A 24172-nucleotide genomic window follows, 5' to 3' on the forward strand; every position below is an offset into this window, starting at 1 on the left:
TAAGGAGAAGCACTGTCGACGTTTCGGGCCGAGACCCTTCGTCAGGACTAAAGGGTCTTAGCCCGAAACGTCGACAGTGCTTCTCCTTATAGATGCTGCCTGGCCTGCTGTGTTCCACCAGCATTTTGTGTGTGTTGATTGAGTATAGGAGTTGGGATGTAATGTTAAAATTGTACAAGGCATTGGTAAGGCCAAATTTGGAGTATTGTGTACAGTTCTGGTCACTGAATTATAGGAAAGATGTCAACAAAATAGAGAGAGTACAGAGAAGATTTACTAGAATGTTACCTGGGTTTCAGCACCTAAGTTACAGGGAAAGGTTGAGCAAGTTAGGTCTTTATACTTTGCAGCATAGAAGATTGAGGGGGGACTTGATAGAGGTATTTAAAATTATGAGGGGGATAGATAGAGTTGACGTGGATAGGCTTTTTCCATTGAGAGTAGGGGAGATTCGAACAAGAGGACATGAGTTGAGAGTTAGGAGGCAAAAGTTTAAGGGTAACATGAGGGGGAATTTCTTTACTCAGAGAGTGGTAGCTGTGTGGAACGAGCTTCCAGTAGAAGTGGTAGAGGCAGGTTCGGTTTTGTCATTTAAAGTAAAATTGGATAGGTATATGGACAGGAAAGGAATGAAGGGTTATGGGCCGAGTGCGGGTCAGTGGGACTAGGTGAGAGTAAGCGTTCAGCGTGGACTAGAAGGGCCAAGGTGGCCTGTTTCCGTGCTGTAATTGTTAAATGGTTATATTTCTTTGTTCAAGAATGTGAGTAGAGATAACCCTGGGAATTATAGGCAAGAGAATCTTACTTCAGTGACAGGCAAGACTATGGTCTTCTGATAAGGAAGCTGCAGAGGGAGGTAAAGAGCCTTGACTGGTGAAGACCAGTGTAAGTAGCCTTCACCACCCTATCTACCAGTGACACCATTTTCAAAGGGCCACGCACTTGTACTCCTATGTTTCTCTGTTCTACGATACACTACCAGAGCCCTACCATTCACTGTGAAAGCCCTATGCTCATTTATCGTCTTAAACTGCACTACTCACACTTTCCCATATAACAGCCCAATTTTCCAGCACTGTCATTCCTGATAACCATCTTCATTATCTACAACACCACCTGGTACAGTGTCAAACTTACTAACCATGACTTGTGTATTCTCATCCAACTCATTGGTAATAGATGACGAAGTACAATAGGTCTGGCACTGACACCTGTGGAAAACCTATAGTTACTGGGCTTCAATATGAGAAACATCATCAACTTTGCTTCTTACCATCCAGCCAATTGTATAGCAGTTAGCCAGATCTCACTGGATCCTAAGCAATCTTAATTTTCCATGCCAAACCTTACCAAAGGAAATACCAGAATTTTTTAATATATTCATTCATGGGATATGGGTATTACTGGCAATGTTATAACTGACAATTATTATTATTATTATTATTATCTGTCTCTAAGGAGATAATCAAAAGGCAGCAACCTTTGTGGACCTGAAATCACATAGGCTTGATCAGAAATGAATAGCAGATTTTGTTCTCTAAGAGACTGTGAGTGAATTGGTTCAGGTTCTGTAACATTTAGGCTGTAAAATTGTAACTAGGAAGTGCCCCAATAATCAGTTCTTGCCCTTCAATTATTTACTGTTTATATAGTATTAACTACAGACAGGAGGAAGCAGTGCTTAGAGTAAAATAGGAGGGAGGGCATGTTGTGATGTAATTTTGGATTCTGGAATAAGATATAGAGTAGATTGAGTAGATAAAAATTAGCAAATGGAATTTAAAGAGGAAAAATGTAAAGCCATGCATTTTGCAAAGAGAAAAAAAAAGGCAGATCAGTATCTAAGAGAAGAGAATTTGCAGATGAATGAAGTTTATAGGGGTCTTGGTGTACCTATGCATAATTCACAGGAAGTTAACAGACATGTACAGCAAGTAGTTGGGAAGGCATCTCATATTGGCTTTTCTGACAAAATGATTGAGCTTAAAATAGGGAAGTCCTGTTACAGAGACACCTGGCGTACTGCACACAATTTTCACCTCTTATTTATGAAAGAAGATATTAGTGTTAGAGGTAATCTTAAAAAAAAGATTCACCTGACTAATTCCTGGAACACAAGAGTTATCATACGTGAGTGGCTAAAAATAATTGAATCAACACAGTTGTCCCTGATGACCACACCTGCAATAGGTGCATCCAGCTGCAGCTCCTATCAGACCGAGTTAGGGAATTGGAGCAGGAGCTGGATAAACTACGGATCATTCGGGAGGCAGAGGCAGAGATAGATAAGAGTTATCGGGAGGTAGTCACACCAAAAAGACAGGAGGTAGGCAAATGGGTGACAGTCAAGAGAGGCAGGGGGAGCAGACAGAGAGAGAAGAGCACCCCTGTGGCCGTTCCCATCAAAAATAAGTATACTGTTTTGGATACTGTTGGCGGGGATGACCTACCAGGAACAAGCTGCAGTGGTCCTGTCTCTGGCACTGAGGTTGGACCCTCGACTAGGAAGGGGAGAAGGGAAGAGAAGAGAGCGGTATTGATAGGGGATTCTATAGTCAGGGGGACGGATAGGAGATTTTGTGGGGAAGATCGGGAGTCTCGGATGGTATGTTGCTTCCCTGGTGCCGGGGTCCAAGACATCTCAGATCGGGTGCAGGTTATTCTCGAGAGGGAGGGCAAGAATCCAGATGTTGTGGTCCATGTAGGGACCAATGACGTGGGTAGGATGAGTGAGGGGGTCCTGTGTAGGGAGTTCAGGGAGTTAGGTGCGAAGCTGAAGAGCAGGACCTCCAGGGTAACAATCTCAGGATTGCTACCTGTGCCACGTGCGAGTGAGGCAAGGAACAGAAAGATTATGAAGATTAATACATGGCTGAGAGGATGGTGCAGGAGGGAGGGCTTCAGGTTTGTAGATAATTGGGCTTTGTTCCAGGGAAGGTGGGATCCATTCCGAAGGGACGGTTTACACCTGAACTGGAGCGGTACTAACATTCTTGCAGGGAAGTTTGCTAGTGCTTCTTGGGGGGGGGTTTAAACTAAATTTGCAGGGGGCGGGGATCCAGAATGTGAGAGAGGATAGCAAGAGGAAGAATAAAGGACAGGTGGGGACTACACGGTTCCGGAATATTAAGTGTGTAGTAGAGAAAGCTGAGGCGGAACAAGTGATAAGGAGGACACATGTACAGAGGGATGGTCTGATGGAACATAGAGTTAAATGTGCAGAAAGAATAAGTAAATTTAGGAAGGACAACAAAATTCTAGGGGCGTATAGCCCGATGGGAGCTGGGTTAAGCACAATAGGCAGCGATTCAAACAGAGAGAGGAGAAATGGGCTAAAAATTCTATATCTGAATGCACGAAATGTCAGAAATAAGGCGGATGAGCTTGAAGCTCAGGTGCGAATGGGTAACTATGATGTTGTTGGGATAACGGAGACATGGCTGCAGGGAGATCAGACCTGGGAAATGAATGTACAAGGGTATATGTGCTATCGTAGGGACAGAAATGTGGGCAGAGGGGGTGGGGTGGCCCTGTTGGTGAGGAATGAGATTCAGTCCTTTGCAAGGGGGGACATAGGGTCAGGAGAAGTAGAGTCTGTGTGGGTAGAACTGAGGAACAGTAAGAGCAAAAGGACCCAAATGGGTGTTGTCTACAGGCCACCAAACAGTAGCATGGATATTGGGTGCAAGTTGAATAGGGAGTTAACATTGGCATGTGGCAAAGGTAATGTTGCAGTAGTTATGGGGGATTTCAACATGCAGGTGAACTGGGAGAATCAGGTTGGTGCTGGACCACAGGATAGGGAGTTTGTAGATTGCCTACAGGATGCATTCTTGGAACAGCTTGTACGAGAGCTGACCAGGGACAAGACTATTCTGGATTTAGTGTTATGTAATGAACAGGATTTGATAAGCAATCTTGCAGTAAAGGAGCCATTAGGAGGTAGTGATCATAATATGATAAGTTTTTATCTGCAATTTGAGAAGGATAAGGGCAGCTCGGAGGTGTCAGTGTTGCAGTTGAACAGGGGAAACTATGGAGCCATGAGGGAGGAGCTGGCCAAAGTTGACTGGACAGATAGCCTAGCAGAAAAGACAGTGGAACAGCAATGGCAGGTATTCTTGGGAATAATGCACAAGGTGCAAAATCAGTTCATCCCCTAGAGAAGGAAGGATTCAAAGGGGGGAAAGGGGCCACAGTGGTTGACAAAGGAAGTCAGAGATTGCATAGCATTAAAAAAAAGTAAGTATGACAGAGCTAAGGTGAGTGGGAGGACAGATGATTGGGAAATTTTTAAGGAACAACAGAACTTAACTAAAAAGGCAATACAGGGAGAAGAAATGAGGTACGAACGCACGCTAGCCAGGAATATAGAGGAAGATAGCAAAAGCTTTTTTAGGTATGTGAAGAGAAAGAAGATAGTTAAGAACAATGTTGGGCCCTTGAAGAATGAATTGGGTGAAATTGGAAACAGAGAAATGGCAGAAGAATTTAATGAGTACTTTAGATCTGTTTTCACTAAGGAAGACACAAGCAATCTCCCAGATGTATGGTTGGGCCAAGGACATAGGGTAACAGAGGAAATGAAACATATTGACATTAGGAAGGAAACGGTGATGAGTAGACTGATGGGACTGAAGGCTGACAAATCCCCAGGTCCAGATGGTCTGCATCCTAGGGTACTAAAGGAGGTGGCCCTGGAAATTGCGGATGCATTGGTAATCATTTTCCAATGTTCCTTAGATTCAGGATCAGTTCCTGAGGATTGGAGAATGGCTAATGTTATCCCACTTTTTAAGAAATGAGGGAGGGAGAAAACAGAGAATTATCGACCTGTCAGCCTGACATCGGTGGTGGGGAAGATGCTAGAGTCCATTATTAAGGATGAAATAGTGGCATATCTAGATGGCAGTGATAGGATTGGGCCGAGCCAGCATGGATTTACCAAGGGTAAATTATGCTTGACTAATCTGTTGGAGTTTTTCGAGGATGTAACCAGGAAGAGGGGGAGATCCAGTGGATGTAGTGTACCTCGATTTTCAGAAGGCATTTGATAAGGTCCCACATAGGAGATTGGTGGGTAAAATCAAAGCTCAGGGCATCGGGGGGAAGACATTGACATGGATAGAAAACTGGTTGGCAGATAGAAAGCAAAGGGTAGCAGTGAATGGGTGTTTCTCGGAATGGCAGGTGGTGACTAGTGGGGTGCCACAGGGCTCGGTATTGGGACCACAGCTGTTTACAATTTACATCAATGATTTAGATGAAGGCATTGAGAATAACATCAGCAAGTTTGCTGATGATACTAAGCTGGGTGGCAGTGTGACATGTGATGAGGATGTTAGGAGAATTCAGGGTGACTTGGATAGGCTGGGTGAGTGGGCAGATACTTGGCAGATGACATTTAATGTGAATAAGTGTGAGGTTATCCACTTTGGGAGTAAGAACAGGAAGGCAGATTATTATCTGAATGGTGTAGAGTTAGGTAAGGGAGAAATACAAAGAGATCTAGGAGTCCTTGTTCATCAGTCACTGAAGGTGAATGAGCAAGTGCAGCAGGCAGTGAAGTAGGCTAATGGAATGTTGGCCTTTATTACAAAGGGAATTGAGTACAAGAGCAAGGAAATCCTCTTGCATTTGTACAGAGCCCTGGTGAGACCACACCTGGAGTATTGTGTACAGTTTTGGTCTCCAGGGTTAAGGAAGGACATCCTGGCTGTAGAGAAAGTGCAGTGTAGATTCACGAGGTTAATTCCTGGGATGTCTGGACTGTCTTAAGCAGAGAGGTTAGAGAGACTGGGCTTGTACACGCTGGAATTAAGGAGATTGAGAGGGGATCTGATTGCAACATATAAGATTATTAAGGGATTGGACAAGATAGAGGCAGGAAATATGTTCCAGATGCTGGGAGAGTCCAGTACCAGAGGGCATGGTTTGAGAATAAGGGGTAGGTCATTTAGGACAGAGTTAAGGAAAAACTTCTTCTCCCAGAGAGTTGTGGGGGTCTGGAATGCACTGCCTCGGAAGGTAGTGGAGGCCAGTTCTCTGGATGCTTTCAAGAAGGAGCTAGATAGGTATCTTATGGATAGGGGAATCAAGGGATATGGGGACAAGGCAGGAACTGGGTATTGATCAGGCATGATCTCAAAATGGCGGTGCCGGCTCAAAGGGCCGAATGGTCTACTTCTGCATCTATTGTCTGTCCTTGGAGTTTAGAATGGGGGGGGGGGGGGGTCACTGAAGTGCACAAGATCCTAAGGGAGCAGCATAGGATAGACCCTGAGATGGTGAAAGCCCTTGATGGAGTGCATGTGGAGAGCATGTTTCCCATGATGGGAGAGTCTAAAACCAGAGGGAACAGCCTCAAAAGAGAGGGGCATCCTTTTAGAACAGAGATGTTGAAGAGTTTCTTTAGCCACAGAGAGATGAATCTGTGGAATTATCTGCCATAGGCAGCTGTGGAGACCAAGTCTTTATGTATATTTAATGCAGAGATTAATAGATTCTTGATTGGTCAGGCCATGTAGAGGTATGGGAAGAAGGCAGAAGATTGGGGCTGAGAGGAAAATTCGATTAGCCATGATGAAATGGTGGAGTAGACTTGATAGGCCAAGTGGCCTAATTTTGCTCCTCTATCTTACACTCTTATATTTACATTAGTGGGAGAATCTGATACTGCTTGAGAAGGCAGCAAAAAATTGTCAAGAATGTATATTGCCAAGGTATAGAAGACTAAAGGCTTAGTGCTCATAAATGAGATTTGTACAGATGGGCATTTGATGATTAGCAAGAATGTAATGGGCTGAAGGGCTGATTTCTATGCAATATCACTTCATGGCTCTAGAGAACAGTGAAAAATTGGGAAATTTGGGTAAATAGCACAGAAGAGGAATTTCAAGACCTGGAATAGGTCAGCTATAATCTAATTTCAACAGTATAAGACAGAAAGTAGCATAAGTAGATTGGAAGCAACTGCTCAAGGAAGGTAAAAGAAATATCTGATAAGTGAGAGATGATTAACAGTGATATAGTAAGAGCTTAGAGTTAGTAAGACCATTCAAGGGTAATATATTAGAGAACTTTGGTTAATACAGCCAACCTAAAGTTGATCAAAACTAAGAAAGCAGCATATGTCACTTTTAGGCATTTGTTCATGAGTTAGTACTTTGAGGCTTACAGGGTTTGTAAGAGAGGACTTTAGAAATAAACTAGGAGGGCAAAAAGAGGCCATCAAGGCCTCCTGTACCTAATAAAGTGTCCACTGAGTATATGTTCGGGGACTTCTGCTATTGTAGCCCATCCACTTCAAGATTTGATATGTTGCAGATTCAGAGAAGCTCTTCTGTGCACCACTATTGTACTGCATGGTTATCTGAGTTACTGTCACCTTCCTATCAGCTTAAACCAGCTGGCCATTCTCTGACCTCTCTCATTGTGCTTTTCACCCATAAAATTGCCGCTCAGTAGAATTCTTTTTGCATCATTCTCTGTAAACTCTAGAGGCCACTGTGTGTGAAAATCCCAGGAGATCAGCAATTTCTGAGATACTCAAACCAGTAAGCATTCCATTATCAAAATCACATTTCTTCCACATTCTGATGTTTGGTCTGAACAACAACTGAACCTCTTCACCATGTCTGCATACTTTTATACATTGAGATGCTGCCACATAATTGGCTGATTAGATATTTACATTGAAGAGCATGTGTACAGGTGTACCTAATAAAGTGGCCACTGTGTGTACGATCAATGAGGATCCTAAAACCTTTTATAATTATATTCAAAGCAGGAGAATATTGAAACAAAGGGGGAATAGTGTATGGAGCCAGAGAATGTGGGAAGGATCCTAAATGAATATTTTTCATCACTATTCATTGGGAAAGAGGAGATATTGGAGGTATCAAATTCTGTGAGAACCATCTTGCCTGCCAGGACTGTATACTTTTTCCTCAACAACAAGCCCTGGATCACCATTGACCTGAAAGAACTTCTGAATAATAAGAAGCCTTTAGGTCTGGAGATAGACAAGTACTAAGGCGAGTACAGAGTGAACTGAGGGTAGAGTTGAGCGAGTGCAAAAACTCCTACAAGAGGAAGCTGGAGTACAAGCTCCAGCAGAATAACATAAGGGATGTGTGATCGGGCATGAAGCACGAGTTAGTGGTGGAGAGGAGATCTCTAAACAAACTTATCCATTATGGACAATCAGACGCATCCTCTCCATGACCTATTGAATAAGCAGCGGAGCACCCTTTCGAACAGACTCATTTAGCTCCGCTGACACAAGGATCATTACAGAAAATCTTTCCTATCAAATGCAATAAGCATATACAACAGTTTATCTCTGTGCAACAGGAGAACATACATCAGTACAATAGTCTGTTTCATTATTTCATAAATTATTGTTGCACATCGGTAAATTATTATTGTGTATGTTATTATTCTGTATTTTATTATTTGTTAAGTTTACACACTGCTGTATGTGTTTTTAAATATTGCTGCTATAATGAAAGAATTTCCCACTCAGGATCAATGAAGTATTTATTATTATTTTAGCACACATTAAGGTGGATAAATCTCTGTAGTCTGATATAGATACAGAATGCTATGGGAAGCAAGGAAGGAGATTGTTGTGGCTCTGATAGGGCATGTACAGTAAATTGTAGGGACCTTAGGAATTCTGAGGTATTGAGTGTAAGAGTCAGGGTATCATTGCAATTGTTCAAAATGTTGGTCAAGCCACCCCTGATGTATTCTGTACAGTTCTGGTCCCCACACTAAAGGCAGGGTTTGGTAGCAATAGAGAGAGTGCAGGAGAAAATTCATGTTGCCTTGAATAGAGTGCTTTACATGGTGTAACTGGGAAAACTGGGTTTATTCTCACTTGAATGTTGGAGACTGAGGGATAAACTTTTCCACACAGGGTGTTGGTGACATGGAATGAGCTGTCAGAGGAAGTGGCCGAGGTGGATACAATTACAATGTTCAAAACACATGTTGACAGATACTTAGGTAAGAAAAGAGTAGGTGAGGTACACCTATCTATTGCAGATAAATGGGATTAGCATCAATAGGCATCAGCATAGATGGACCCATTTTCATCTACACATTTCTATCTCTATCACTCTATAATCACATTGAATGATCCACTCCTATTTTCTTATGATTCATCAATTTCATGCATCCAGTTACCAAGACAAGCATTCTGTTTAAACTTCAGATTTATTTAATACTTGTACTTAAATTCGTCAACTGTTGTAGTGAAATTCAAACTTCTGTAACAGATCAACAATCCATGCCTGCTGATCCAGTAACTTAAATGTTACACCACTTTACCCACTTGCGATGTGATAACACATCCATTACTGACATATTGTATACTTGACAAGGGAATGAATATTACTTCAAGGAACATTACCATCAATGCTATATATAAAGCTACATGCACAACACGCTGGAGGAACTCAGCAGGTCGGGCAGCATCCGTGGAAACGAACAATCAACTTTTCAGGCCGAGACCCTTTGTCAGGACTGAAGAGGGAGGGGTCAGGGGCCCTGTAAAGAAGGTGGGGGGAGGGTGAAAAACCAGTATGAGGAAAGATCAAGGGGTGGGGGAGGGGAAGCAAGGAGGGGATAGGCAGGAAAGGTGAAGAAGGAACATAAGGGGAAAGCACAATGCATAGTAGAAGGAGGTGAAACCATGAGGGAGGAGGTAGGCAGCTGGAGGAGGAGGCAGAGGGAAACTTCAATGTTCATACCAAGGGGCTAGAGACTACCCAGACGGTATATGAGGTGTTGCTCCTCCAACCTGAGTTTGGCCTCATCATGGCAGTAGAGGAGGCCATGTATGGACATAACCAAATGGGAATGTGAAACAAAGTTGAAGTGGGTGGCAACCGGGAGTTCCTGTCTGTTGTGGCGGACAGAGTGGAGGTGCTTGATGAAGCGGTCCCCCAATCTGCGTTGGGTCTCGCCGACATAGAGGAGGCCGTACCGGATGCAATAGATAACCCCATCAGACTCACAAGTGAAGTGTTGCTTCATCTGGAAGGACTGTTTGGGGATTCTTGGATGTAGTCCATCTGGTCCAGACGACTTATCCACCTTAAGACCTTGAGTTTGCCTAGTACTTTTTCATTTGTAATAACAATAGCACTTAATCCTGCTCCCAGATACAGGTGTATTTTTACTACAATCAATTGAAACACCTTGACTGCACACAGGTGATTTCCATTTAACTAATTATGTGACTTCTAAAACTAATTGGCTAAACCAGTGATGATTTCGTGTATCATATTAAAGGGAGGGTGAATCCTTATGCAATCAAATATTTTGTGTTTTATATTAGTAATTAATTTAGATCTCTTCCTAGAGATCTGTTTTCACTTTGACATGAAAGTCTTTTTCTATTGATCTTTGTCAAAAAAAAACAAAATTAAATCCACTGTGATTCAATGTTATAAAACATGAAAATTTTCAATGGGGGGTGTGAATACTTTTTATAGGCACTGTAACTAAATTAACCCTGACCATAATCTCCATTCTGTTCACATTCGTATACCTATCTAACAGCCTCTTAAACACCTTCATACTGACCCTAGAAGTGCATCCAGGCACCCAGCAACCTGTAATCTTTAATTATTGAACCACTAACAAAAGGCTCACTAGTCTATCATTTCCTAGTTAGTCCCTGTTTGCCCTTAGAAAATAGAACATCTTGTCATAGGAACAGGCACAGTGTTGTACCACACTAATTAAACAAGTAATTAAATGCCTAACTAAACAAATACCTTCTAACTTACTGTATACAATGTCCATATCGCTCCATTCTAAAACCCTCTTACATGCTTTGATCATATTTGCCTCCACCACCACCTGGCAGCATATTCTAGACACCCATCACTCTGTGTCAAAAAAAAACTTGCCCACATTTCCTTTAAATTTATCACCTCTCACTTTAAATGAATGTCCACTAGGAAAGCAACTTCAAAGCCTCCACATTCCTTTCCATAATGGGGCAACCAGAATTGAATGCAATACTCCAATTATGACCTAACTAGAGTTTTACAAAGCTGCAACATAACTTCCTGTTTCTTGAAATCAATGCCTCAAATCATATGTCTTCTTTACAACCCTGTCAACCAGTGCAGCACTTTCAGGGAGCTATGGTCTTGGAACCCAAAATTCCTCTGTATGTCAACACTATTAAAGATCTTCCCATTAACTCTACCTCATTATTTTGGGATATATTCCAACTCTTCTTCCTGTTACAAAAGAGCTTAAGAAATAGGAGCGGGAGTTGGCCATCTGGCCCATCAAGCCTGCTCTGCCATTCAATATCATGGCTGATCTGGCCATGGACTCATATCCACCTACCTGCCTTTTCCCCTTAACTCTTAATTCCCCTACTAAGCAAAACCCTATCCAACCTTGTCTTAAATATATTTACTGAGGGAGCCTCCACTGCTTCATTGGGCAGAGAATTCCACAGATTCACCACTCTCTGGGAAAAGCAGTTCGTCTTCAACTCTGTCCGAAATCTACTCCCCTGAAACTTGAGGCTATGTCCCTTAATTCTAGTCTCACCTACCAGTGGAAACAACTTTCCTGCCTCTATCATATCTGTCCCTTTCATAATTTTATATGTTTCCATAAGGTCTCCTCCCTTCTTCTGAATTCCAACGAGTACAGTCCCAGGCGACTCAATCTCTCCTCATAGACTAATACCCTCATCTCTGGAATCAACCTGGTGAACCTCCTCTGACTGCAGTACGCCAGATGCGGCCTCACCAGTACCCTGTACAGTTGCAGCATAACCTCCCTGCTCTTAAATTCAATCCCTCTAACAATGAAGGCCAACATTCCATTTGCCTTCTTGATAGCCTGTTACACCTGCAAACCAGCCTTTTGGGATTCGTGCACAAGCACTCTCAAGTCTCTACACAGCAGCATGCTGCAATTTTTTTTTACCATTTGAATAATAATCTCTTTCAGTTTTCCTTCCAAAATGGATGATCTTGCATTTACCAATGTTGTACTCCATCTGCCAGACCCTTGCCCATTCACTTAACCTACTCCCCTCTTCCAGATCATTAATATATATTGTGAACAGTTGCAGTTCCAGCACCGATCCCTGTGGCACACCGCTCACCGCTGATTTCCAACCAGAGTAACACCCATCTATCCCAACTCTCTGCTTTCTATTAGTTAACCAATCCTCTGTCCATGCTAATACATCACCCCCAAATCTACACATCCTTATCTTATGGATAACTTTTATGCGGCATGTTATGGAACACCTTCTGGAGATCCAAGTAAATAATGTCCATCTGTTCCCTCTCTCCAGTGCGCTCATTATATCCTCAAAGAACTCCAGTAAGTTTGTCAAACAAGACCTGCCTTTGTTGAATTCATGCTGTGTCTACCACAGGAATAATGAGCTACACAGGAAGAGGTTGAATTGCAACATGAGACATTTGGAGGGGAGAGGATTGGAGGGTTATGGGCTGAACACAGGCAACTGGGACTAATGGAGAATGTTGTGGTCGGCATGGACCATTTGGGCTGAAGGGCCTGTTTCCATGCTGTATTTCCCTGTCTTTATTAGCTTGCCTTTCAATATCAACTTGCATTTCACTGATCTAACCAATATCCATGTCCTTCCCCTTGCTGAATACTTATATGAAGTACTCATTAAGCACATCACCCACTTCCTCTGGCTCCCAGAGTAAATCCCTTCTATTGTCTATCAGTGGAACTGCTTTCCTCTAGCTCCAAACATACCAAAAGATCATTTATTTAAACGAACTTGAATTAAAGGCTCACTTTTCCCATTCTCTAACAGAATTATTTCTTTCCAAATAAATTAAAATGAGGCACTCAAGGAGTATAAGAAATGCAAGAAAATGCTTAAAGGAGAAATCAGGAGGGCTAAAAGAGAGCATGAGGTTTCTGGTAGACAAGGTGATAGAGATTCCCAGAAGCTTCTATAGATATATTAAGAGCAAAATGATATCAAGGCACAAAATTGATCTTGAAGACCAGTGAGGTCATTTATACAAGAAGCACAAAGAAATGAGGGAGATCTTAAATGAAACTTCTGCATCCGTATTTGCTTGGGAGGCAGGTACATGGTCATGAACTGTGGCAAAAGAGTAGTGAGGTAATGGAATGTACCTGGATTACAGAAAAGAAGGTGCTTGTGTGCCTCAATGACCCAGAGATCCATCCTGGCTGGAGTCAGGGCTTTATGCTTTAGCTCTTGGCAGGATCACCCATACCAAACAGGTCAAAGGGTAGAGGATCTGGACAGAGTGGTCCACCAGACCTCCAGGTTTTGGGGTTCAACTCAAGGCTAACAACTCAGACTGGTCAAGTAAAATTGTTACAGAAACATCAAATAAGAATCCTTCTACATCTGTATGCAATGGTATTCTTTAGTCTCCTTGCATGGCTGACCTTGAACCACACTTGCACAATAGAGAAGATGGCCAAGGACCTTCATTGCTGTCCTAACACCAGTGGCATAACAGAAATCAAGAAATTTTAAGATAACAAATAAGACATAATATTACAGTAAAAAGTTAAAAGTGGGTGATATTAGAATCTCACATTAAGTGTTAATATATATCTAAAATAAGCATTGTATTCTTAAATTATTTATTAAAAATACTGATTACCGAGAAGAGGGATTTATTCACTGGTCTGGAATACGGACATAGTTTTAAATAGGCTTTCCACTATAAATGAAGTGGTAATTCAATGTCCAAGAAGCTTATAAACATTAAACAAGGTAATCATTAGCCAGCAGTCAACACACCTCAAAGTATTCAGTGGATAAGACTACTACATTAAATATAAATTATAGCTTATCATAAATGATTCTGGTTTACAAACCTTTCTTTCAGGGAAATCATCATCGTCTTCCTCAATAACCTCCCTCTCTGAAAGGATTGTATCTCCAGTTATATCATCAGTTTCCTGCAAGAAAATAGAAGCACTCACAATTTTTCTAACAGAATGCCAAATTCTCAAATCTTAGGTTCAATTCTCAACAGCTGATTACAGTAATTTTGGCATTAAAGATTGATAAACATTATTAGGGCAACAAACAGTCTGCTGGAGAAACTCAGTATCCATTTGAGTCATGGAGTCACAGAACACTACAGCCCAGAAACTGGCCCTTTGGCCCATCTGGTCCAAACCAACCATTGGCGTGCACCAGACCACAGTCCTCCATAGCCCTCCCATTCAGGTTAGTTACTGCCCATTACACTGCAGGCATTTAGGGCAGAAATGAAGGTCCTCCATCTCTGTCTGTCTTTGGCCATCTTCTCTTATGTTCCTCAGGTGTGGTTCAAGGTCCTCATTTCTGCCTCTACGAATATGGCGCCAAGTTGTCTTTGGTCTCCTGTGTTTCCTCCGCCCTTTCAATGAAGTGCTGTCCTGAAGATGAAGTTGGCCTCTCTTCTCATCATGTACCCAATCCATCTCCAACATTTCCTCATGATGATTGTGGCCGTGTCCTCTTGATGACACTGAAGGAGTATGATGTGGTTGGAGATCTTTCTTGGCCAGAAAATACAAAGGATCTTCTGGAAGCTCATGGTGTGGAACAATGACAGCTTGGCAAGCTCATTCTCTGTCATTCGCCAGTATTCTAACCTGTACAAGAATGCAGACAGAACACAGCTCTGGGCCAGCTTCACCTTGGTGTGGACACTGTACTTGGTTGATCCCCTTATGTTGCTCATGGATCTGAAAACATTCCTATCTTTGCTGAGCCTGCACTCGATGTCATCCTTGGTCCCACCATCCTGCAAATGATGCTGCCCACGTAGGTGCATCTACCAGTGCTGGATAAGTCGACACTATATGCCTTGATGAAAGTAACATGAGGGCCATGGTCTCATTCTTTTTCCAGTTGACTGAGGCCAACCTATCCACCAAAGGGACACAGGCAATGAGTTTTCTCTTTTATATCTTAGTATGTATGTAATAGCAATGCAAGGTTATCTGCAAAGTCAAGGTGTTCTAAAGTAGAGAATAGAGTCCATTTAATGCCTCTGCTTAACTTTCATTGTTTACTTCATAACCCAGTCAATAACCAGGTTAAGCAATACCAATGACATCACATAGCCTTGCCTGACTCCTGTCGACTTCAATTGTAGTCCCCAACTGTGCAGGCGAAATTAGCAGAGAAACTCTGGATGAGCTGGACAATTTTGGGAGGGATCCCATATGATCTGAGAATTTGCCAGAGGTTCTCTGTGTGGATGCTATCAAAAGCCTTTTCAAAATCCACAAATTCACATAGTTGTCTCTGCCACTGCTTTATGATGTTACGCAGCGAGAAGATCTAGTCGATGCACCCTCTGTTTCTTCTGAAACCAGCTTGCCCTTCCCTCAGGCACACATTGACAGTATCTGTAATCCACTGAACAAATCTTTTGTGAGAATCTTGCTGGGCACTGACAAAAGTGCGATGCCACACCAGCTAATGCAATCACTTAGTGCTCCTTTCTTGGGAATCCTAACAACAACTCCCCAGCCCTTGGATACTTGTCCCTGTTCCCAGATTATAGTAAACAGTGATTGCAGGATGGCTGCTGTAACTTTTGATTCAGCTTTGAACAGTTCAGTATCAAATGTCAAAACATTCACTGTACTTTTTCCAGCTGAACATCCTCCTCCCTGTCGGTCAGTGACCAGAACTGCACACAATACAAATATAGTCTAACATATTGGGTAGCTGTAAAAAAAAACACCCCATCTCTTGTGCTCAATGTTCTAAATGATGAAGGCAACCATGCTAACACCTTCTTTACCACCCTTTCTACCTGGATCATCACTTTCAGGGAAATGTGTGCTTGTACCCCTAGGTCTCTCTGTTCAACACACTCCAAAGCCCCACCATTTACTGTGTGTCCTGCTCTAGTGTAACTTCCCACTTCACACTAGTCTGAGTTAAATTCAATCTCCCATTCCTTGGCCCCCTTTTCATTGTCATTTTAAATAACCTTCTTCACCATCCACCACACCACAATAACTGTGTCAACTACCTTCTCATCCAAACTGGTAATATGATTGACAAATGGCAGGTGGCATCAGCCATTATGACTATGACTCAGTAACATATACTGTAAATGGCTAAACCTTATGAAGTATAAAGGAAAAAGTCCAATAATCCCTGAAGAGCAGGTAGAAAAGTTAGTGAAGAAGGTATATAAGACGATTACCTTCATTAACCAAAGCACAGTATGTGTGGTCAGCACAGGGTTATAAAACATTGTCAGGCTACAGCTAGAATTCTGTATATAGTTCTTGTCAGCAAACTATACAAGTATTTGATTGCACCGTGGCAATTCACCAGTTTTTTTTTAAACCCTACTGTGGAATGTTTCCATTATAAGGAAAGAGTGGATTGGAAGGTTTACTTTCCTTGGAGCAAAGGATACTGAGTGGGTTTTGATGAAAGTATATAAAATTGATGGCTATAGGTTGTGTAGGTAATAAGAAACATTACCCCAAGGCAGGGATATCTAATTACCGTCAGAGGACACAGGTTAAAGGTGAGAAGTAAAGCAGTTTCAAGGGATCTGAGAAAGGATTTTTACCCAGTGGATCTCACTATCTACAGTGCATTGCTCTCACAGCATAAGGAAGTATCTAGATAAACATTTGAATTACCAAGGGGCAAAACAGTCCACAGACCAAGTATTAATAAATGATAATCAGTCTAGTCATGATGGGCCAAAGTGCCAGTTTATATGACAGTCAAGCACATATCAATTATGTAAGCCCTATGTTTTCCAACAGAGTAATGACCTACTGAGAGAGCAGGGTAGTGGTGTTGAGGATGTTCGTGGCTGGGATAAAGAGACTGGTTGAGGTAGGTCTCATTTTCATTTGTTTATGGCGAGATTGAGGATCAGGGTGGAACATTCACTTACTGAAGAGGGATACAGCAAATGTTTTTAAGTGAGAAAACAAAACATCCTTTTAACTCTGGAGTTTAAATGATAATAAGCTGCATTCATATGTTGTCCTTCTCCTTTCACACAGTGAAATTTACAGGGTTGTCACAGGAGTGTGACAACACATAAAGGGGTGTTTGGCCTGGTGTCTAAAACTTGATCAACAAGGTAAGTTTTTACATAAATAAAAATGTAGGTAAAGAAGGTAGGCATGCTTGCGTTTATTAATTGAGGCATTGAGTCAAAAGTAACAAAATTATGCTGGCTAGGCTGCCTCTGGAGTATTGAACTAAATTATGATCACCTCATTACAGGAAAGATATGGAGGCTTTGGAGAAGGTGCACAAGAGATTTACCAGGATGCTGTCTGGATTAGAGGGCTCTTGCCATTAAGAGAGGTTGGACAACTAGAGTTGGGGTGTCAGAGGCTGAAGATCAGACGGAAGTGTATAAAATTGTGAAAGGCAAAAATGGTTTGTATCTTTTATCCAGGGTCAAAACAGTGAGCATGCATTGAAAGTGTAAACCTACAGATAAATTTTATTGTCATATGTACATCAAAACACAGTGAAATGCGTCATTTTGCGTCAACAACCACCACAATATGAGGACTGTAGAAATAAAAGTCTCTCTTAAGTATGAGTCAAATACTAAAGCAAGGAAGTTATGCTGAATCCTTATGTGTTCCTGCCCAATTTGTCAAGTTCATTCCAATTGGTGTACAGGTATTTATTTATTTTATTGCAATACATCGTGGAATAGGCCCTTTGAGGCACACTGCCCAGCAATCCCCCGATTTAATTGGAACCTAATCATTGGGACGATTTACAATGACCAATTAACCTACTAACCGGTACAGCTTTGGACTGAGGGAGAAAACTGGAGCACCCAGAAGAAACCACGCAGTCACGGGGAGAATGTACAAACTCCTTACAGAGAGTGGCAGGAATTGAACCTGGGTCGTCGGTACTGTAAAGCATTGTGCTAATCACTATGCTACTGTGCCGCCTATAAAATTATACATTTATAATTTATAAACATGAGTAAAGACCCCTCAAAGCCTACAATACTTTGACAGGCTGCTAATCATAAATAATATGCTTAGACTACACAATACCAATAAAAAGTCTTCATTTTGCATAAACTGTTCACCTGCCACCAATTACATCAAAATAATCTTTTTTTACCTTGTCAATTTTTTCATATTTGTGGAAGATTTTGTCTCCAACCAATTCTTCTTCATTCTCCTCATCATGATAATTCAAGGGCAGGCTATCAAAGTCAACCACCTTCACAAATCCATCTGGCCCAGTTTTAGCCTCCTGAAATTTGACCCAATATTCACACTTAATTAACACTGAGTAATACGTATTGCTTTTGCTATCACTGACACAATAACATAAATAATCAATATAGAGTAATTAGTCAATCTTTAAAAAGTGAAACCCAATGCAATGAGCCTTTTTTACTCAAAGAAGGTATTGAAGGTTGTTAAAGGAAAATGCCCTCATTTAATGTGCAGACATTGCATTTTCCCAGTTTCCTCTAGACCAGTGGTTCCCAACCTGGGGTCCACAGACCCCTCTATCAGTGGCATAAAAATGGTTGGGAACCTCTAATTTAGACCATTATTGAGACGCTAATAAGTATGTACTGAAGCTGCCCCCACTCACAGAAGATGCACACATACATAAACAAGAGAAAATCTACAGATGCAACACACACAAAATGCTGGAGGAACTCAGCAGGCCAGGCAGCATCTATGGAAAAAAAATGCAGTCTACTTCTCATCTTTTTTTTCTCCAATCCTGCAGAGGGTCTGGGCTCAAAACGTCAACTGTACTTTTTTTCAGTAGATGCTGCCTGGCCCGCTGAGTTCCTCCAGTATTTTACACACACACACACACACACACACACACACACACACACACACACACACACACACACACACACACACACACACACACACACACACACACACACACACACACACACACACACACACACACACACACACACACACACACCATTGTACTTCATCTGTTATCATTTCTATTAAGCATTTCCCCAGCCACTACCATCTTTCCAAGATTAGAACAATATTATTTTTACAATTTCACAGGAAAACAAAAATCAATCAAAAGGTCTGTGTCTGGATAAATATTTTAGTTTTGTAATATCTTCAGGGCTGTACCAGTTCAAGTGAAATATTTTATTATGCTTTAAAGAAATGAAACTAAAAGAGTTCTATTTGTAATAATATATTGAACACTTATCTACAAAATAAATTATCAGACCTTTTAGGCTTGGGTCACTTCAAGCTGTGACATCAAAATTTAAAACGTTACATGAGAGTTCTAAAGTGATGAACACTTTGCCTTCTCAGAGAGAGGGTACTTTTCATCTGCATGCTTTTTGATTTTGTTCCAGGGTCAAATTATGTATTTTTCCATTGAAGCATTAATCTTTCTTTAAATAATTTTTATCTGATTTTTCTTTTGAGGGGTCTATGCTTTCAGCTATGTTAATACCACTATAGCAACCCACAGTTCAGAATGCGGCCTATTGCTAAGAAGGGCTAAAGGCAGTTTACAGTGGTCCACAGTGAGACTTCAATTAAGCAATACAGCAGTTGCACCTCAGACTTCAAGCAGGCAGAAAATCAAATACTTGCAGCTTCATGAAATCATTTAATAGAAAAGTAAACTAAATGGAAGTGCATTGCTGCTTTTCCCTCATTGTTTGAAAACTATTCAACAGGAATAGTTCCCTTTTGAAATTCACTGTTGAAACTGCTTCCAGCAGTCAGCACATTCCAGATTACAATCTTCTGCACAAAAACAAACTAACATGAATTGTTACATATCTGGTTACCGACACTACCACCATTGGAAACTACTACTTCTCATTGACACTGTCAAAAATTTTCAGGATTCTAGAATACCTGTACTAGATCTGTGACTAACCATCTCCTCTATATGGAAAGAAATCCCAAATTATGTACTTCCTTATAAGTAACTGAAGGTCAATTATCCTGCAACCGCTCTTAAATCTCACTGTCAGGATCCTCATTGCTTATGACATTCCAATTATTGTGTGTTGTACAAATTTGAGAAATGTGCATTATAAAATCCAACGTAAAATTCCTCAACTTCCTTTCACTTTGATCCTCATTACTTTCTATTCCTCATCATTTACTCTTATTATTATTAAATCCTTGACTTCTCTCAAAGTTAGTGACAATGAGGGTATTTTAACCCAGTGGAGACTCAATATATGGTCCATGTAGATGTTAAAATGACTTTGAATAGCTAGCTTTTATAATGATGGAATGGTGGCAGAAGGGATGGTGCTGGTTAGATGTTCCTGCTCCATTATGATGTGACGAGAAAGCAGTTCTGCCATTGGGCAGCTCTTGCGATATCATAAAATGGTGTTCGTTTGTGGACAGGTTTGATAAAACTGAAAATTATCCTGTAGTGTGTTCAGGGGCACAAAGTTTGGACTTGAAGTAATATAGCATTCCGACAAAGATCATAAGCAAACTATAGAAGTCCTCTTTCAGTTGGAATGGTGGTGCCCTCCTTCCCAAATCTGAAAAACAAAATTTTAAAAATGGCTGTCAACAGTCCTCCAGTTAAGTTTCAATTCAAACAAAATATAAACAAAAGATGTTATATTCGTAAAAATGATCTGGGAGTACATTGATACAACACAGAATACCATTTCACTAGGTGGTGTAATATTTTAAAATACTAAATGTAGCATGTAAAACTCAGGAACAGAGTCATTGCACCCCTTCCCCACTCCTCAAATCACTGTTGTATATGAAGGTTTTGATTTCAGTTAGATTTGTTCTATTACTCCTTAGCCAAACGTTTGATCTTGGGGTTCATCGCAATCAGGATAATTCTGTGTTGAGAACTTATATTACTACCGCAGCAAGCACCACCACCTCCGCCCACACACACACGGTCTCGTGGTGTGTTTCAGGACATCAGATCTACATTATAAATAAACCACAGGAACAGTGGGTTAATTGAAATCTGAGCTCTCACCTCTTTCAGTCCCGCAGTCTTCTCCACGGTCAGCAGAAAATGTTCTATTCCCTGCTTCCCCCTCACTTACCAAGGCGGCAGGAGCGGCTACAGCGCAGAAAGGCAGCCAGAGAAATACGGCGAAACTCAGCATCATTGCTTGTGCAGCAGTGATGTCGGCAGAGCTACAACAGTGTTTCTTCCGCTCAGCCCTGCGCCGCTTTTCGCTGCGAGTTTGAAAAATGCGCGTTGTGCGGGCGAGTTCCAGACGCAGGAACTGCAACTTCGGCCCGGCCCGGCCCGTCCCACTGTCTGTTCCTCTGCCCTCTTACCCGGGCCACACTTGACGTGACAGAGGGGGCAATAGGTATCCTAGCAACACACATATACGCACCAAGCAGGTCACAAAAAGGAAAGACGGAATATGGTGGAACAGCACAAGTCAAGCAGCATCTATGGAAACATTTCACGTTCCATCGTCAAAATAGGCTACTAACCCGCAACGTTAACTCTTTCCACAGATACTGCCTGACATTGAGTCGATTTATTGCAGATTTCCCGTTTCATGACTTTCGTGGAAAAAGCAAGATAGGGACAGGAGAACCTGTTTTCCCAACAACTTTTGCTGTGGGAGAGAGGAGAGGAAGAGGACCTTACATTCTAAGGAAGAAAGATATTCCTGATGTACTAGAAGTTGATAACTGTGTAGCAGAAAACTTGGAGGAGACTGAAGTGGCTGAAAGATCTGTGGAGTGGAGGGTGAGCCTGAAGGAAAGCAAAGACTGCAAATGTCTCATTCTTAACATTAGTGAATTCTTTCTCCTCCCCGGTCAGCTGGAGCTGTCTGGGTGAAAATATTTGCTAAAATCTTTTGATTTCCATTGGTCAAGTTAGCCTCTCCAACAGTACTGGACATCAAGAATCCCTTGTTTGAGATTCCTGAGAATGATCCCAGAAATTAAAGGGTTAATGTATGAAGAGCCTTTGATGGCTCTAGGCCTGTATTCGCAGGAGTTTAGAAGAATGAGTTGTGAACCTATTGAATGTCAAAAGGCTGAGACAGAGTAGGTGTGGAGAGGATGTTTCCAATAGTGAGAGAATCTAGGTCTGGACCCACACTTCCTCATTAGTCAAGAAGTGACACTTTCTGAGGAGATTGAGGTGTGCAAGGCCCTCTGCCCCCATCTTAACAACGTTCTACAGCAGTACCATCAAGAGAATCTCTTGTCTGGCTGCATCATTGTGTGGTACAGAGCTGCAAGGTATCAGACCACAACACCATACAGAGGATAGTAAAAACCGCTAAGAAGAGCAGCAGGGTCTCCCTCTCCCTCTGGTGGAGGGATAGTCGACATGGGAGCTGTGCAGCCTCAGTTGTAGCAAGAACTAGGTCTCAAGCCTCGGGCTTGCCTGCTGCTGCAGACCAAGTGAGAGATGCAGCAGCATCTCAACTGGGACCTGGCCTCGCCTGTCAGTGCTGCCTTCCTGTGTTCAAACAATGAAATGACAGGTGTGTGTCTTTATACAGCCTGGAGACTGTACCATCAATTGCAGGACATTGTTGCTCAGGACTATATATGTTGTTATTTTGAGTGAATATGCTTCTTTGCTCGTTATTTTGAATGATAAAAGCTATTTCTGAATGTTTTCCACCTTGGCCCCAGAGGAACACTGTCTTGTTCAGCTGTATCTATGTATCATTTGAATGATAATTAACATGATTCAAGTTTTTCAATCCTATCCACTTTGCCAGTGTTATGTTTTTAACTTCAAAACATTAAACTAATTCAAAGGAAGACACAGGAATCTGAAATGTGAGTCTAATTTTGTGCTTACACTAAGCAAAGCACACACATATCACAGGGTAGTGTGATGACGTGTGCAATTCATATATTTGTACATATAATCTGTAAAGAATTATTTATATTAATAAGAATGCTTAATCAAATAATATATACACAAGATTACTCAAATATTAAATACCCAACAGCTGTGGTCTCAACAAAGGAGTGAGTAAGCGTACACGTACACACTTATGGTCAATGTGTTTATAAACAGGAGCTTACTCTCAGTGGCTGGATAAGGAGAAGCTCACTGTTAGTGGGTGTGTAAAGAAGATCTTGCTCTTAGTGGGTGTGTAAGGAGGAGCTCACCGCTGATGGGAATATGAGGAGCTCGCTGTCAATGGGTGTATAAGCAAAAACACTCTCTCAAGATGTATAAGCACTGTCAGTGGGTGTGTAAGGAGGAACACACTCTCAAGGTGTGTAACCTCACTGTCAGTAGGTGTGTAAGGAAGATATGCCAGTGGGTTGTAAGGAGGAATACATTCTCAAGGTGTGTAAACTCACTGTCAGTAGGTATGTAAGGAGGAACACACTCTCAAAATGTGGAACCTCACTGTCAGTGGGCGTGTAAGGAGGAACACACTCTCAAAGTGTGTAACCTCACTGTCAGTGGGTGTGTAAGGAGGAACACACTCTCAAGGTGTGTAACCTCACTGTCAGTGGGTGTGTAAGGAAGATATGCCAGTGGGTTCCTCTGGCATACATTCTCAAGTGGGTAAACTCGCTGTCAGTGAGTGTGTAAGGAGGAACACACTCTCAAAGTGTGTAACCTCACTGTCAGTGGGTGTGTAAGGAAGATATGCCAGTGGGGTGTAAGGACGAATACATTCTCAAGGTGTGTAACCTCACTGTCAGTGGGTGTGTAAGGAAGATATGCCAGTGGGTTGTAAGGAGGAATACATTCTCAAGGTGTGTAAGCTCACTCAGTGGGTGTGTAAGGAGGAACACACTCTCAAAGTGTGTAACCTCACTGTCAGTGGGTGTGTAAGGAGGAACACACTCTCAAGGTGTGTAACCTCACTGTCAGTGGGTGTGTAGGGAAGTTTTGCAGCCTCCAGATCTTCATTACAGGGTTAAAATTGAATATCTAATGGAGAACGTCTGATCTAAAGTGACATTTAAAGCTGTTGATTCATGTAACAAATCTCAGTAAAGATTCTTTGAGATGACACGCGACTGTCTTTCAAAAGCTGTTGTTATTAAATTGAAATCTGTTTGGAAACATCAGTAATCATTGTAACCAGTAACTCAGCCAGGAACTTCCAATTATCCACCCACTGGGGTCAGACACCCACTACAAGAACATCAGTCA

Source organism: Hemitrygon akajei, chromosome 31, assembly GCF_048418815.1.
Source record: "Hemitrygon akajei chromosome 31, sHemAka1.3, whole genome shotgun sequence".
Lineage (NCBI taxonomy): Eukaryota > Metazoa > Chordata > Chondrichthyes > Myliobatiformes > Dasyatidae > Hemitrygon > Hemitrygon akajei.